Here is a 19,358-nt window from a genome sequence, read left to right as displayed (position 1 = left end):
TAAGTATTTTGGGGTCTTTGTTCACGAGTGAAAAAAGAAGGGAGTGGGAAATCGACAGGCAGATCGGTGCCGTGTCGGCAGTAAAGTGGACACCGTACCGTTCTGTCATGGTGAAGAGAGATCTCGACCAGAAGGTAAAGCTATTTATTTATTGGTTGGTCTACATTGCTATCTTCAGCTATAGTCATGAGCATTGAGAAGTGACAGAAAGAATGAGACCATGGATATTAGTGCCAGAAATGATTCTCCTTCGTAAGGGGTCTGGTCTTAGCCTTAGAGAGAGGTTGAGGAACTCTGAAATTCAAATGGAGCTCGAAGTAGAGCCACTGCTGCTCCGCTTTGAAAGGAACCAGTTGAGGTGGTTCCAGCATCTATGTAGGATGCCTCCTGGTCACCTCCTTAGGAAAGTGCTTTGGGCATGTCCAACTGGGAGGAAATCCTGGCCAGATGCATGCACAGATTATATCTCTAGGCTGGCCTGGGAATGTCTTGGTATTTCCCCAGAGGAACTGGAGGAGTTGGCTGGGGAGATGGACGTCTGAGCATCCCTGCTTGTGTGGTGTGTGTTTGTGCATGCGTGCATGCCCTGCAATGGTTTGGCACCCCATCCTGGGTTGTCCCTGCCTTGTGTCCATAGGTTCCAGACCCCTCAAGACTGGATAGGTGGTTACAGAAGATGGATGGATGGTTTTTGGCTGGTTTTTGTATGTTATTATGTGTCTTATTGAAATTTTTGAAATTCGGAAACTAGCAGTCGTGCTGCAGTTGGGTCGATTATGGGGCAGGGTGGGCTAAGAGGTTAAATAATTGATAGCTAGCAAGCTGCACATAATTCCCAGGTGTCTGGAACAAAACTACTTCAAATGAACCTCCACAACATTCAAACCCTTCCTTTGGGCCCTCTCCTGGGAAACCTTTTTTCAGTTATCCCCTAGAGATGACGGGTCTGATAGTTAGCACAGTTCCTGGGTCATAGAGTCACTTCCAGTTCTGGCTTTACATGCATGCGGTGAGCTATGTTCCCCATTTCTGTATAGGCTTTGCCTGTGCCTGGATTACGTGGTTAGGGTGTGAGAAGGTTTTTGCCTTCTAGGGGACTGGTATTCCTGGGGGTCGTCCTTCAGACACCATCCCAGCTAGGTGGTTACGGAAAACGGATGGCAGAGAGTGTCAATGATGTGTCAGCATAGGGCCTCCAGTGGCTGCAAATGAATCTGCGAGACAGAATGGATAAGCGATTCTGAGCTAATCGCAAGGCACAATGTCTCATCCAACATGACTGCTAGCGGCCAATCTGCCTGGAGCAGTGGTGTGAAAAACAGGCCCAATCAAGCCAACAAACGCTCCCATCCATCTGACTGACTCAATTTTATTCCTTTTCTGAAAAATAACCTTTGAATAAAAGTCTGAATAGGATCCATTCGGACAAAAAGACTTACTCTATACAAACTGGCTATCTTCAGATCCTTTACCATGCATTAATTTCGATAGCAGAAATGTTACACCAATATGAATACCAATTAGCTTTTGTTAAATTTCTTTTCATCAATATGAGATTTAAACAGAGCAAGGCAGAGGTGTTATGTTAATATATACATGGATATTAATTCTCTTAAATATCTCTCCATTTCCGCTTACAAGATCTCCCCCTAATGCAGGGCTAATCCTTGGAGACATTGGGTGTCAAACAGGATACCACACTGGAGGGGATAAGAGAGTGAGGTACTGCAGTCACAAGCTAAACTGCTGGCTGGGAATAAAGCACACTCAACATAGTCACACACACTCACACCCAGTATAAATGCTTACGTTAGCTCAATAGGCAACATCCTGCTGACAATAAGAGCATCACATCAGCTCTGTCAAAGGTCCCTATATAACCGTGTTGTGTTATTATTTTTGCATGACTATTTCTCATTAGCAACAAAAGACGAGCCTCTACGAGGGTCATAGGTGACTCTGTAGCTGCCAGCCTTGCCGCAGGTCACAATCACAGAGTTAAAAAGAAAAAAGAAAAGAATATTTAACTTTCACCGTGGGTCACCCTAAGGATGGATTCGACACCTGCAAGTGTGTCTGGTGACTGGAAAAGAAAAAAATAAATGAAACAACATTTTTGCATTTAATTAAAGCCAGAGTAATGAAACATACGTTTCAGATCAATTACGCTACATTTTCCAGATGTGAAGATAATGAAATCATGTGCAGATGGCTAACTCTTATTCTCATAAAATAATATTTTTTAAAAAGAAAGCGTGATGTCAAAGGGTAAGCATAAAAAAGGATAATCTGTTACATAAAGAAAACACAATTAATTTGAGAAGGTGGTCAGTCCTGTGGTCTCAGAGCCAGCACTATGATTCAGTGCACATTACATAACCTGTCATCTGCTTGTTGGTATTAATTATCGCAGATTTATGAGGCCTGCCATAGCACTCCATATCTGGGCTATGATTCTGTATAAGTAGGTGATTAAAATAATGAGATTTGTAATCTGTTACTTAACTTGTGTTTCACTTCGTGTAAAATATTTTAAATGGCTTAAAATATTTAAAACAAAATGTGTTCATTTCTTAAAATTCTAATGTGCAGTTTTATGATTGCTTTTTGCATTCAGTTTGAATGAATTCATTTGCACCCGGCACTTCTGCTCATGGCCAGTGTCCATACTGGGTCTTAGCCCCCTGGTTTAAGAGAAGCTTCTAGTCCAACTGGCCTATTGTCACTGTATATATTCACAATTGATATCCACCCATTGTTACGTTACGCGGAGCAGGCGAGCAGGCGAGTTGAGCCGGACCGACAGGTAAACGGGTTTATTGGCAACATAAGGGCAGACATCCACAAACTTTACAACAATACAATGACTAATCTGGGAAGACTAACTCAGACGCGGACTAAATACACAGGACAATCCAAGAGGAACAGGTAACAGGTGATGACAATCGGGAATTAACACGAGGTAACGAGGTGGGCGTGGCACACACGAGGATCGGACGAGCTGGGTGTAACACCCATAATCAATGCATAAAATAAACTGCCAAAGAATGTTTTGACAAGCCATTTTCCACTGTGTCTGGGCAATATTTTTCAGATTCTACTAGTGTTTTAAATTCAAGACGTTTGGGCTTAGGCCAAAACAAACAACCAAACAAATAAATCACTGGAAAGCTGATGCAATTTAAAACAAATGTGTCTTTGCATTTTACAGGCAGATTATTGGTGTTGAAGGCTTTATGTGGATTTGCATGGATATTGTTTGGTTCCAAGTTTTCATTGTCACTGAACATATTGTTCTCCCTTGGAAAAAGACAGGAGCATTAACATGAATGCAATCAAATGCAGCAGATTCTGCAGTTAAGGCAATAAATGAAAACTGCCACTATCTCCTCTGCACTCATAGTTTGGCTGCTGTACCACATTTATAATTGAATGGTAATGTTATTGCAAAATCTGAGTTTCTTGGCTTCACTTTTTTTTATTATTTATTTATTTTTATTTATTTTTTTTGGGGGGTGATTTCCATGAAATATCTTCAAAATCCCTAAAAGGTTTTCCCATGTCATTCCATAACTTCCTGCTGGAATGTCTAAATTCAAAAGAAGAATTCAATTGACATGCTCGTGAATATTGTAACAAAGTTCATTCCAAATGAAAGTTTACAAACCCAATGTCTTATTTGACCCTTCAAGGTCCTTGCAACATTCATCCCTGCATAGATCCATCCATCCATCCATCCATCCATCCTCTAGAACTACTTTTCCATTTGGTTGTGGTGAGCTGGAGCCTATAACATTGATACTGGAATCAAAACGTAACATTCAGATTTTTAAAAACACTACAAGCATTAAATGTTTTCTTTGATGCTAATTTCCATCTGCTTTCATCATTTTGTGGTGGGATGCTGCCCACTCACAGCATTACTGGCACGCAGCCCACAGCAGTTCAGGAAATATACAACACTCACTGCCTTGGAAATGCAGACTGCATCATAAAGGATGCCTGTCACCCTAAGGAGTCACGTTTCACTCACTTCACTTGTGGTACAGTATGCAGTAATAGGAATTTGGACCACAACTTTCTGGCACAATTTTGACCCACAAGAAACTGCTAGAAACCGCTAATTGCATTCCAAACAATTAGCACACTGACGCTACTTTACATTTTCGATTCACAATCCTAAATGGGTTTAAATCCTGCTGATGAAATCCTTTGCTTCTGATCCCAGAATGGCTATACGAGAAAGGAAGGCTACAAGTACCAGATGCTTGGAATTCTGCAGGTGATTTGCCACCTGGGAATCCACTAGAAAATGAGTGTGAATCTGTTTCCTTTTCCAGTTTTGCTGCTCTCATATCATTCTTCAGATAAATACAGACAAATGTTCCATGTCCAGAGGCATTTTTCTAAGTAATGCTTTGCATTACCCTCTTTATTGACATACTGTGTACTGTTTTGCAAGCAATCAGAACAGAGGTAAATTGTTGACAGATCATCACCTACGTTAACTAAACCCTTATAGACTATAAATAACCTTTTTATGGGACATATATATCATACAGAAAGTAATGCATGACCATATAGGTTGTAAATACAACTCCCAGAAGAGCACCTACCTTTTTACTTGTAGGGTAGTGGAAGATAGATTAATCAAAAGCACTGAAGCTTCTGCAGAAATGTACAGTGTGAGGTTTGTAAGTGTAGTCACTTGGAACAAAAGTTCCTGCAAAGAAACCAGGCGATTTTCAATCCACAATAAATGACTTGAGGATATTCCAACGGAGTAAAGCCCTTTTCAAAGGCTGTGCCCCCTGTTTTGTAGAATATCTTTACGGATGGTTGAACATTAAAGAACTCTTGACAGGGAAGTCTTTTACTCTTCTTACAATTTCATCAGCAGTCCTTCCAGCTACTACACCACTCCAATTAATTGGACATCCTTTCTGCTGGCTCAAGAAAGGGCTGTAAAATATGGGGTTATTGACCATGGTGGACAGCAGGAAGATGGGATTTATGTAAAGGATGTGGAAGGCTGGACTGAACTTGTGGTTTTTATTTGTTTTTCCTTCTTAAATGTCTCCAGCTCAAAGTATCATTGATGGACATCAATGGCCGGAGTCTATGAAGAAAAATCTTCAGTTGTAACTCAGTTGTGTCTCAGGATGGCCTGTCTAATGTATTTGGGACTCTTGAAAGTCTTAGATGTCTTTGGTAGATTATGAGCTTTATTTGGTCCTTCGGAGGTTGATGAGGAATAATTTAAAGAGAATCTAGCTCTTCAAGGTTTACCTTCTCATCTTTTCTCATACTCTTTCTCTCTTTCTGACCAGCAAACGAAATGACCTTGCCTCAGCTGAACTACCTCTTCTGTGGTGGCAGGGGACGGCAGTTTTAGCATACCAAAGTTTTTGCTTTCATCAAATTCTTTATTTTTTATTCACCTACTTGGACGTAATGATGACAGTGTTCAACCAGCTTAAAACTAGCTTTGATCTCGCCTAGTCTGAATTGGCTGCCTACCTGCAGTTGGGGGTTGTCATTGTCATTTGGTCTTTGAATGTAGTAAAGATTATTGTGTGCGATGCCTGTAAAGGACCCTTTTCATGACAACACTTTTGAACATACATCTCAGCATCTGACATTTGTATTATGCAGACATAATACAATAATACATAAGTATATACTGTATGTATATCAATTAGAGTAGCGGAATTATCTTGCCTATTATTTTGAAAGGTTGAAACAAAGTTTAGGCTGTATACCACATGCCTGCACATTATTATTTTGTAATATATCCTCATAGTATATTTGCTCATCATTTCAGCACATTTTTAATGTGATGACAAACCTGCTGTGGATCATTAAGAGAATAAATGCAGATTCATTATATATATAAATAAGGCATAGTTATCCCTTAATTTCAATTGATTTTTAAAATTTTATTTTATTATTTTATTTTGCTACCCCAGCTTTTTTGAAGGGTCTCTGCCGTTTAAAATGAAGTAAAGTAAATGTAAGGTGATACAGTACCTTCAGGGAATAGTCGGCCATATTGAAATCTCATCTTGTAAAAACTCACCATTCCTAACACTGGGTATCGTACAGAATTATGTAGCGGAATAGTCAATGGCCTCTAAGTTAAAGCTAGCAAAAAACTGAACTGCAATTGAATTTGATCAAGCAGAGTGGGAAACAAAGTGGGAAATAAAATCTAGACTGAAAGGCCTAGACTAAAAGGCCTAGACTGAAAGCTCCAGAAAAAAAGACTCAGGATAACTAGGAAAAATTCCACCCATAGCAGTCCGACATGCTCATGGAGACATGAAAGTTTACCTCGCCGTGGGGACCCATAAGCAGGGTGGCTGCTGAAGCACTCACAAACATTCTGATATTCTTCTGTTAGTGGGAACAAGTAGCCACATATGGACGGTGTAACACAGGCCAAATGGAATACATGAGAACTCAAGAGTGCCAGATTAGGGGATCCAACTGAAAACAAAGCCAGAGTATTCTCAGGGAGCCTAAGGGAGCTGTAGATATGGCATCCTATCAATGAGGTCACAGGCAAAGCCTGATATTGTTAAGTGACTGCTTTACTGGTTTGGCATAGCAGTTAAAATACATTTTCCATACATAATCCAAACCCCTAACCTGGTCCCCAGCAAACAATATGACGTTGAAATGACGTCTTTTAGACGTCTTGGCCTACCGTAGAAAAGACGTCTTCAGAGGGTGCAGAATGAAAGTTTTTATGACGTCTTTTTTAGACGTCCTCTGGATGTTCAGTTATGACAACTATAAGACGTCTGTATAAGGTGAAAAAACAGTCCGGAAATGGTCGGTGTAGACGTCGTTTTAACGTCACACATAGACTTACTTTAGACGTAATTTATGTATTTACAGCTTTATTCATTACAAAATAATCCCCACTATATATTCTAATACCATATTATGTTTCACCCCAATAACCTAGTATCACTAAGCAAATTCAGTACAAAAAGTCTCACACAGCATTCTTAATACATTTTTATTGGGAGTATCAGATCAGATGATAACACACCTCCCCCTCTCCTTGTGTCTTACAACATCACAGCAAAAATAAATACATTTAAACCAAAAACTAAGTGAATTTAAACATCAATAATTCACTCAATACACATAGTTACTGTGATGTTGCGCTGCTTTATTTGGTTTAATCGTCCAGTCTGAGAAGGCATTCAAGTAAGAATTGTATTGTACTGAGTACATGACAATAGTAACTTTGAATCCTTGAAATACATGTATTTGATAATTTTCCTGGCAGCTATCTTTTTACACAGAGCCACAATACACAATAATTTTATTATTAATTTCACTGCTAACAGTTTGTATCAGGAGTTGGTTATTGTAAAAGAAGTAATGTGCGTGCAGGTGATTTTTGTATAGATTTATCTACACCCTTCTGGTAGTGCTGCCATTGCAGTCAGGTCTCGCAGACTACGAGGAGTATAAGTAGTCCGACTTGGCTGCAGTCAGTTTATATTCCACCCTTGCAGCCGCCGGCAGATCGCGTTCCACGTCGCGTCAGCTGCAGACAGACCTAAGCCCAAGTAGAATGCACCCATTGATTATTTTTTGGCTGTTTTGCTAGCGTTCAGTAAACCTCTGCTCGATAGGCCATCAAGTTGTCTGTCTCAGCGCATTCTATAAAACGGAGCCAACTTGGTTGATCGAGTTTTATAGTCTGTGTGTATCATCGTGATCATCCTCATTTTTTTATCGATAAAAAAAATCGAGATCGTTTTATCGCCTAGCACTACTTCTTATTGTGAAATATGTATATATATTTTTTCAAAATCAGTATTTATTTCATAATGCTGTTTTTCATCATTTCATGATGCCTTATTTCATCATTTCATGACGCTGAATGATGAAATACTTTACTTTTCCCGCTTTACTGCAAAATGGAAGTCGTTCTGTGCTCACAAGAGCGCTAAAAATATATGAAATCATATTTCACAATAAGTAAATTTATATAACAGAATGCAATATATTTCACAATAATGAGCTGTATTTCATAATACTTTTGAACACTTTGGAGTTCCATATGTACAGATGTGTCTTACCTTCAGATTAATTATGTGGACATATTGGTTTGCAAAAAAGTCAGCAATGCGATTATTAAACAATGTACACAACTAAACAATGCTAAATACTACTTACCTTAAACTTTAAACTTGTCCACAACGACGTGCAGTTTCTCACAACCGTTTTACTGCAAAAGACGGTGTCGGCTTTTTTTAAAAAAATTTTTAGCGCTACGGCAACAAAACTTGGCCAAACCACACACCGGACGTGCATCGGCAAATTGTGATTATGGGATTTGCTTACGTGTAGCAGTTTATTTTTGGACATTTTAAAACATTAAAATTACAACAGCATGAGCTACAATAGGCACCAGAATTGACGCTGACAATGTTTACATGGAATTGACGATCTGTCTACAAATTTCCAAAAGTCGCCTACCTAGACGTTCAGCTTGAACTACATATCTACGCCCAAGAGGGGTCAGAGTTAGACGTGCAGATACTGCACCTGATTTGCACGTTGTGTAGACGTCCAGATATGGTTCTGGACCGACCGACTCCATCTAGACATGATCTGCACGTCTGATGGACGTCTCATGTTTGGTGGGTCAGGGTTGGGGAGCTGGAGCCAATCCCAGCCCGCACAGGTTACAGTGCAGAGGTACACCCAGGATGGGATGGCAGTCCATGACAAGAAGCTTACACACAAATCATACTATATAGCCACACCAATTAGCTTCATGTCTTTGTATTGCAGGAGGAAACCCACATGACTTGGGGAGATTATGAAAACTTGACATAAACATTGGAGTATTCCAACCATGGAGGTGTGATGCAACAGTTATACGCAATGAGCCACTGTGCTGCTTCATGTAGCCCTCAGAGCTACACTGGGTTATCTCTATCCCTCAACAGAAACGAAAGATGTCAACTCTAGGTAAAATTTCTACAGCAGAGAACATACCTTTTTAACTGCTTTCAATATGTTGAAGCATTTAAGTCTCTAATGCTTTTTAAGCCAGGAACAATGGAAACAACTGCAGAATTTGTGCTAATGTGTAGAAACCTCCATAGAAACATGGGTGGCATCGGTGGTGTTGTGGAGAAAGGCAGAGAGAAGCTGACTCACCTTTGGGGTTTACATGTTATCTGGGCATACAACTCATTCACTAAACTCTCTTAAGCCAAACAAGTCTAAATAACCCAGAAATTGAATCATATCGATACCACACCTATTAGCAAGCATGTGGGCATATGACCAAAAATACAGTATTTCTTTTAAGAACTGAACCTGGGAAAGGTGCCACACAGACAATCTATGACCACACATGTGTTTTGTGGTCTGCAATAACATAGAAAACAAGCAACGAATTATCAGTCAATACTCTTCCCAAATTAAACCTAATTCTTCAACAATGTATCATTTAAACAACTTCTTTGATTATAACTACTCCTGGGAAAATTAGCCAATTTAAACTACTGGTGAGGAATATGTAAAACAAAAAGATTCTCACCTCATGGACAAGGACTGAGGTCGAAGGCAGGCGTGGGGAAAACCAAAGGGAGGTTTATTATCTGAAAAGACAGGTCAGGGCCAAAGGAAAATGAACCATGAGAGGGCAAAATGGGGTAGGGAAGATCAGGCGAGGGCACAGGACACAGGGCAAACTGGGGCGGGGGGGGGGAGGGAACGAATGAACACACACAGCAACATCAATGACTGGACTGGGGAGTTTGAGACACGGAGGCACTATATACATCACTGACGAGGGAGCAGACGAGAGACACCTGGGGTGATCCAGGTGAGGGCTGTAATGAGAGGAAGGATGAAACAAGTAAACAGAGCCATACAACGGAGAGAATGAGGGGAAAGGAATGCAGGGCGTGACACTCATTTCTGTTTGCCCTGTACAAAGTTAGCTTTCTGCATACCTCCAGATGGGAAAAATTGTCCAAATAATGTAAATTAATATTGTGATACTTTGCTAATAGATTAGAAACTTCGTAACTGAGAGGCACTATCAAATATGTTTAAAAACTTGAATGTAATTCTAAGGATTTGAATGAATACACACTCTTAGCTAGAGTGAACATTTATTTTATTGATAGGAGATAGCCGACAACTTTGAATGATCAACAAAGCCCTCAGAGACATTTCATAACCCCCTAATAAATTTTGTGTTTCTTTTTTTCATCTCTCGCACATCTTTTTGTTTTTGACAGACAGCAGATGCCAGAAATGTCCTTCCGGTTTGGTTTTCTGTCAGAATCAGTCAGGCTGGCTGGCGTGTGGTGAGTGCTCCGCTGAACCAGTCACAGACCCTTCGTATTAAATAACTCCTCGACAGACAGGCCAAGCATTAGGTCCCCGCAGAGCGGGAACGCTCCTGTTGGCAGTGGAACATTGCCGCTGAGAACCTGGCTGAAAGGAATGACTCCTCTCCTTTGAGGCGAGGAAATTGATTCCCCTCTACAGTACCAAACAGAGAAATAGAGGTGCAGATGGTTTGGAGGTGAGATGCTGTAAATGGATCAGATTTTTACTCTCTGGATGGCTGAGAATGAGGTCTTAAACTTCCATTCTGGAACTGAACTGAAAGTTCACATTGTACCGGTGATCTTTGCTCTTCTCGTTCTGCCATATTTCTGTAAATCTTGGTGCCACATGTAGTGATCAAATTGCAGCAGTTTGCTGACTTGTAATGTTTAATGCATTAGTATTTTAATTTTATGTTGCCAGTTTGTTGTGGTTTTATGGGACGCACTGTGGCCTCACATCTCCAAGTTCAGTGATTTGATTCCAGCCCCCAGCTATGGGTTTCCTCTGGTGCTGGCAATTGAAATCATTTTGTTCATTCATTAGCGCGAAACACCTGACGCCAACAGTTTCAAATTTGAATATCAAGAGAAATGCCAACTTGCTTCTGGAAAGACAGAATTGAAAAAGGATTATGTTTGGCACAAGACTATTTAAAAATATGTAAAAGTGACAAGTGGGGAGAGACAGATGCACTGTGGCCCAGTGATCCTGGTCCCTCCCTCGCTCTTTAAACAGGAGTCACTGCTATTACTATTGCTATTGCTATTATCTTTGCTGATTCTGATTCTGATTCTCTGATTCTGACATAGGGTGGACCCATCTGGAAGCAACGTGACTCTGAATCACACTCCCTGAATCAAAACGGATGTGGACTTCTGCGGGTTGTATACCTCCTGTTGTACTACTGTGAGTGTGCCATTTTGAGCTTAAACAGTTCTCTGAATATACTGTAATCTCAGTCATTTGATGTTCTCTTGAATCAATATTTGTCTGCAAGGAAAGTCACCAGGCAAGAAAATGTGAATGTAGAAATTCTATTGAAAAACAGAAAGAGACCTCTGTTGATCGCATCACTTTAGGAATGTTAACCTGGTATGGGTTTGATAGATCTGTGGCCCTTGACCAGAGCCACCACTGATGGTAATTGCAGCCCATGGAAAAACATTGGTAGAGATTAATGAGGCAGCTCAGGCTGCTGAGAGCAATCGATCTTCGCTGAGAACCCTGCCTTTGTCAATGGCCCTCTACTTACAAGAAAGAACCCTACTAATGTATTCAGCTCTGTCCAAAGAACCTGCTGTTCTGTCTTTTACCTAGAAGAACCTAAACACCATAATCTGCTACTTATTAAAGGATGTAATATATTTGTAAAAGATTCATTTTACTGTAATTTAATATGCTGCTGGGCAGCTATTAAATTTAAAGTGCTGTACAAGATTCATATTTTTTACATTTTGGAAAGGGATCTTTAATTTTGGAAAAAGGTGTCTATTTCCAGGAAGCTGAGTTGCTTATGCGACAAAACAGAGCCCATACAATAAGTGAAAATAGAAAGAGAATGTTTTTTTTCTTGTGATGTTTGTGTGACTCTGTCTATGGATGCAGGGGTGGATGGAGGAATTGATGGGAGAATGATACTTGGAGACACACATAATGGGCTTCCGCCAGGGAGACAGCACTGAATCCGCATTAACTGTGGTCTATCCCTCCATCCATTTTCTGAAACCACTTGACTTATTAAGGGTCGCGGGGGGTCTGGAGCCTATCCCAGAGGGTACAGGGTTAAGGCAGGGAACAACCCAGGATGGGGCGCCAACCCATCGCAGGACACGCTCACACACCATTCACACCTACAGACAACTTGGCAACTCCAATTCACCTCAGTATGTTTTTGGACTGTGATGGGAAACCGGAGTACCTGGAGGAAACCCCACGATGAGATGCTGACAGTGCTGTGCTAATCATTTTGGACCTTACCACAGCCTTTGACACGATTGACCATTTTACTCTACTACAAAGTCCTAAATTTGATGTCAGGTTGTGTGGAATAGTGTTGAGGTGGTTTAAATCCTATGTCACTAATCGATATCAATGTGTTCAAGTGGCGAATAACTGTCCCCTGGTGTCAATGTCACCTGTCAAATATGGAGTACCACAGGGATCAGTTCTTGGTCCATTATTGTTTTCTCTCTACATGCTGTCATTAGGTAACATAAAGAGAAAATATAATTTTAATTATCACTCATATGCCGACGATACCCAAATATTCATTGTAGTTACACCTAATGACACTGAATCTATTGTCACTTTAGATAATTGCTTTAATGATGTAAAGACCTGGGATGGCTGAAAACTTTTTTCATTAAATACTCAGAAAACTGAGGTCCTGTTGTTTGGAGGCAAATCAGTGGATAGGAATGCTATAATCTCCGCATTCAACTCCGAGGGGCTGAACTTTTCCCTCAGCAGGTCCGCCAGTAACCTAATTATCAACTTTTCAGTATTACTCACTCTAATGATGTTGTAATGTAAAGTGCCTTGGGACGACTGTTGTGGAAGGCTCTATATAGAAATTAACTGAATAGAATTGATTCCTTACTTTTCAAGACACTGGGAAATTAATACATGTCATAGTATATAGTAGGTTAGATTACCAGGAGCAGGAAGTTTGATCACATAGCCCCTGCTCTTAGTTCCCTGCATTGGCTTCCTGTTAGGTTCAGGACTGTTCTTCTACTTACATACAAGGTACTTGAAGGTCTAGCACCTGCCTATCTAACAGAATTTCTTCAAGTTTACAAGCTGCACAGAACATAGGTTTCCTTGTCGTTCCACATATAAATAAAATGACAGATCGTGGTAAAGCATTCTGCTACAGGCCTCTATATTGTGGAACAGTTTGCCAACTCATGTTTGGGATGCCAGTCTCAGCCTTTAAATCTCGACTGAAGACCTGTTACTTCAGTTTAACTTACTTGCAACTTAACACATAACACACCATAACTAAGGCTGCTGGTGCTGCTCTACATGCCAGTTTTATCTACTCTGCTTGTCCAGTGTCTCTGTCTATGCATGTTCTGACCATCCATGCTCCAGATGGTACCCTGGGTGGGCGCCACCTGAGGTGGAGTCCTACTTCGGTTCCATGGAAGGGTGACATTGTGGATGTGACCTTCGAACTGTAACATTGTGGATGCTGCCTTCAATCTGCCACCCTACACAGGTCATCAAGGAGAAATGACTCATTAATGGGACACTGGCTTTCACTTGGACCAAAGTCTGCACCTTGCTTTTAGAAACAAGCCCACTCTTTCTTTTTCTGTAATGTTAGCATGGCCAGGGGTAGTTTGGCAGCCAGTTGACGTTGGATCCCCAGAGTTTTTCTTTTTCTCCCTACTTGGGAGTTTTTGGTTCCTCTCCTCCGTTTAATCTGGCTCTCTTTCATTAATTTCTTTGTCCTCCCTTTTCCCTGTTTTTGTATTATTCTGTCTTAATTATGCTGTAATGTATCACATCACACATGTAAAGTGCCTTGGGTTGACTCTGTTGCGAAATGCGCTATATAAAAACGAATTGAATTGAATGGTGGCTGAAGGGATGGATGAAGACTCTTCTGCTTCTTGGGGCTGTTGGCTGCTGTGACTTTCATGTTACCAAGGGCCAAAGAAACAGCCTAATTCATACACTTAAGAGGGACTACAGGGCATGCAGAATTAATAGTGGAATTAATGGTAATGTTATGTCAATTGACTCCTCCCCAACAAACACACACAAAAATAAGACACATAATGGACTGTAACTGTCGAAAAAAATCCCCCAAACATAACAAACACAACATGATGTAATTGACAGAAATGTACTACAACTGAAATGAATCACAGAGCCCCAAAAGAAATTGAGCACTGAAAACATTCTAAATTTAAAGCCAAATTAAACTAACTACCCCGATTAAAAAGTCTTTCTGGTACAAAGTGGAGTGTAATTCCTCATGAGCTGCAAGGTTCTTGACAAAATTAAAACTCGTAATGTGAAAAATGGTCATCATAGTTCTTCTTTATTGCTGAATCTCCCCACAGTATTTGTTCCTCTAAGACACCATGAGCACAGTGTGAGTTTTCGGCCAAAGGAACGGCAGCAAAGAGCCAGGGAAACGGCTAGAGAGACGACTTGCCTGCGGCAAACAGGCACTTTAGAAAGGAATGGCATTTTGCTTGCTTCTGATGAAAGATGTTCGTTTAACAAGAAAGGCAAATAGAAACCACTTATAAATGCGCAATCTGTGCAGGCGCTCAGTGTTTATCAGAGGCACTGTGTCAACATGATGCCTCAAGCTAATTGTGGCTTTGAATATGTCAATTTCGTCATTTGAAACTCAAATCACAAGATCCCCAGCTTCAGTTGGTCACCCAGATGTACATTGTAATATGTGTTACTGATGTCATCTGTTTGATTGAGACAACTAAGACATGTTGCACTCCATCCCTTATTTGCCACCTACAAAAGATGGATGAATGGATGGATAAAATAGACATGGATTCTACATTATATATCTGCACCAGCAATCTTATCATGAGTAAACTAGGCCATACTTTCTTAAGGATTATTTGGACAGTGTTTCATTACAGTGAGGGCACCTAAATCCTCTCCCCCCAGACAGTTGTATCTTACATGGTACCCACTCTTCACTTAAATTTGCTACTCTCCACAGAGTCAAAGAAGTGAAACAAGGACAACCTGACAACAGCGCAGGAACCTAAGGAGAACATGTCATACACTTAAGGCCTTTCTCCCTTTCTCTTCCAGAGAGGCGTTACTGTGCCCCCCACTGTAACTCACCGAAGAGAAGTATTCTCCTCCAGGGGCTAATCTAGGCAAATTCCATCTCTATGTCCTCCTGTCCTCATTAGCTATTTCTGTCAGTAACATGGGCCCCAGTGCCAACGATTCACCTAAAAGCAACAAGTAAAAGAGAAGTGAGACAAAACCTCAAACAGACCATTTTCACAGAATGAAACCCTCTTCAGTTCTGAAAAATGTAAATGCACTGATTCTGTTTTCATTTACACGTAGTGACCTGAATAACAGTAGGTTTTATAGAGATAGAGTGGGATAGCAGACTGGACCAAACTCATTACATGAGTCCATATATGAAAATCAAAGATTATCCACATTTCTGTCTGCAAATACAAAAAAATTTAAATGGTTTCTGGTTAAATTTTAGTCTTTAGTAGGACATTGTAAAACGTCTCTTCTAAATCGTTTAACATTTTTATAGTAGCACCGAACTGTTCCCTGCTTCATGCCCTCTGCCGAGGTAACCCTGCACTACAAAAATGGCTGGAAGACCGATGGGTGAATGGATGTATGGATTAAAAAACAAGTAATTAATCTTCATGTTTCTGTCAATGTAACATGATCTTACACTTCAACTAATAAGGCGCCATAATGAGATACCTTATTATATTATCAGGTTTTAGTTGTTTCAATATTATTCTTGTCCACTGTGCACATATTAAAATATTCATTATGATTTATATTAAGCTGCACATTTGAAAGCTTATGAATTCTTCTTACAGTCCTGCTGCTTGGCACGGCCTCCAATCATTTCAGTCACTTCAGTCACTATTACGGACAGTCGCAAATGCTGTCATGTGTAATGCATTCGTGAATATCACTTTAGATGTTTAGTCCACACATTTCTGAAGCTATTATTCATATTCTTATTTTCATTTCCTCACACATTGCTGTTAGACACATCTTCAGTTGTTCGATTTGATTTTAGTGATGAATGTTTTCTGTATATAGAAATACATCATTTCATAATGACGAGTCCTGTTTGTAGAAATTCATTTAAAAACTGAAATAAGCCATCAGATTGCTAACTGAGAATGGTGGCTTTGGCTTAGCACCTCCAGCACTGGGCGTTCAATTCCTGCCCCACCTGTGACACTGTGGAGTTTGGAAGTTCTCCGCATGTCTAGGTAGTGTTCCTTTGATTGCTCTGACTCTCCATTCCATGGTCCAAACATATGGTCCCAAACTCTGGAACTCTCTATTAGAAACCCTGAGAGCTAATGAATGTCTTAGTACTTCCAAAACAAGGCTAAAAAAGCATCTTCCCATTGCATATAATCACTTTATTTATTTATTTTATGCATGTGTTTTATTATTTCTTTTGTACTTATTTTAATTTCTTGTGTTTCTATTTTTTTTCCTTTTAAAATGTCTGTAAAGCACTCTGTAAACCATGTGGTGCTATACAAATAAAGACTAGTTGATTGATGGATTGATTGATGAATGGCTTACATGGATGGACACATATTGTGTGTTTGTCCTTGGACAGATTCAGACATCTTGCCCAGGGTCATCCCTGCTTCATGGCCAGTTTCTCCTTGTAAAAGAGGGATTGATAAACAAATATATCACAGATCATAACAACCATTAACAATGTCTTGAAATTCTCTGCAGTATGTTTATTAGTTGACACTCTAAAAGTGGTTGATTTTAATATTCATATTATTTCACCTTCACATAATGGATTATTTATTGGTGTTGTATGATGCTAGTCTTTTAGATATACATTTTTACTCTTTGTAATAGATTTCTGAAACACCATTTCAAACACAAATTCAGAGCAGTTGATTAAACACGGGTCACCGCGCTGGTTTTCCTTCCAACAGATAGGTTTAAATTGCTGATGCATCATTTAAAGAGCGGCTTTCTGTGCCCATGCACTCTGGGGACCCGTATTCGTACTCGGTCGTGGAGCATCAGCTCACAAGTCATGTAATCTTAACACGTACCCTGTCACACTTCCGTGTGAGGTGTTAAATCCATGGCTATGTCTTCCTGTCAAAACTTCTTGAGAGGGAAACTCGCATGGGAGGTGATTGATGAGGAACCCATGCATCGGTGAAGAACGTAACTTAAACTATAATGCTCTGAGGTGGGCCGCTGCCTTTTCAACGTGCCTTACTACGCATGGCACAATACGGCATATTGGCTTTGGAAAGCTGAGGGAATCTTTATTGAAATGCTGAAAAGCACCTCTTGTATTTCTACAATGAATAGAGTTGCTAAACAATGGGACAGAGGAATGTTTACATTTTTCACAAATCTGCCAGTAGATGTGTATTTATTCATTGCTATAATTCTTTCTCAGCTCTTGCTGTAAAATCAGTTCAACTTATCTCCTTGAATTTGAATTGCTAAGTTGATATTCGTAAAAAAACAGCAGTTAGTTAAAGTTTAAGTATCAGACCTTTTAAATACAGCAAAAAACAGCATGTTGAATCACTTGACACCTAGACATCCCAAGTCACCATGCTTAAGTTTTGCGAATGATCGGTGTACTGAACCCCCCCAGGAAGTCCACTGGATGGTTCCCTCCTGACCTTCTCAGTCAACCTTGAAATGATATACAACAAAGAAACCAAATTTCCCCAAATTTTGTGGCACTGCTTTACTGTGCATAAGTGTGTATAAGATATAAGAAATTGTATGCAAAGAACATATCGGAGAAAGAATGTCAGCAGCAAATGGCAATGCATATGTTATTTTATATGCACAGATTCAGTATATGTTGTTTTATTTGCATAGATTTTACTGGAGTCAAAAATTTTAGGGAAATATAAGATCAATGTTTAAAATTAGCATGGCTAACAGTAGTCATGCATGCTAAAGCCATGGGTCCGGCACAACCAAAGCAACATCAGCGTTACAGGCTACAGAATACACCTGAAAAAATGCTTCTCTTTTTAGATCTACGTTCTCATTCATTTCACAGAAGTTGTTGTCTGTGATTAGTGTATTTGAAGATGTTACCAACATAAAAACAATTATTAAAAAGTCATTAAAGTTCTTCATCCAACATGCTCCTCTGGCACAGATTGACTTTTTCTGTTACATGAAAATGCAGCGTTTTAATAAAAATGAATTTCAGATTAATTCAAAATTTCTTACCACAAATTGGATCCTAAAGCATAAGCAGTCATTTTCTGAAATGACACCAGGACTTGCTGAGACCAAGTGACCAAATGGGGGTGGAGGGTATCATGATCAGGTGGGATCTGAAGCTCAAACCTCAGCTTGTCAAGCAGGACATGTGCGATTGGACAGCACTTCACTGAGGGATCTTCTTGCCAAACAGCTTTTGGATATAGTCACTGAAGCCATGGATCCCATCAATTTTTTTCAGATGGTGTATTTGGGAAAAAAAAAGATGAAGCACGTAATAACATTTCTCTTACCAAAAATGGCTTAATACAGTGAAATATCAGAGGATTCTCATAAGAGAACTTAAGAGAACTCATACATTTTGAGAAGACAAGTGTGAGCCAATTACCAAACCTGAAAGCCTTAAAGTGGTTTTATACATTGCCATTCAGACCCTGCACAGAGACCTCCAGCCTTCAAGGTCAAAAGAAGCTGTCCATACTGACCTGTCCAGTTAGGAGGGGTCGTTTCATACAGCTACATTGCTCTATGAACAAGACCTGCCATGAAAATGAATCATTCCTCAGAAAGAGCTAAGACACGTACAAAACCCTTGACTTAACATTAAATTAATTCTAGCATAGGATAGTCTTTATCATCTGGATGCTTGGCTAGAAATAGTACTATTAACTGTAAAACATATACATTTGTATCAGTCTCATTTGTCAAAGAGCTACATTAATATATTTTTCTGTGTCTCTTTAAAGAACATGAATGAAGTTTGTTTTTGTTTTACTAGTGCATGCAGGTCTGGTGCCATTATTCACATTATTTTTTATTTTGTGAAAGCACAAAAAGAAGCTAAATTTACTAAATAATTATTATTACCATAATTGTTGTTATTTTAGTCCTTGCACAGCACTATTTCTGAATGCATTCAGGTGTGCATTAATAAACATGCATGCTGTTAGTTTAGGGACAGAGGTGAGGCTGTCTGTTCTGCGCTGGTCTTCATCTGGTTGTCTGGTAACATTAAG

This window comes from Paramormyrops kingsleyae, chromosome 2 (assembly GCF_048594095.1).
Source record: "Paramormyrops kingsleyae isolate MSU_618 chromosome 2, PKINGS_0.4, whole genome shotgun sequence".
Taxonomy (NCBI): Eukaryota; Metazoa; Chordata; class Actinopteri; order Osteoglossiformes; family Mormyridae; genus Paramormyrops; species Paramormyrops kingsleyae.
Note: the sequence above shows the minus strand (reverse complement) of the source record.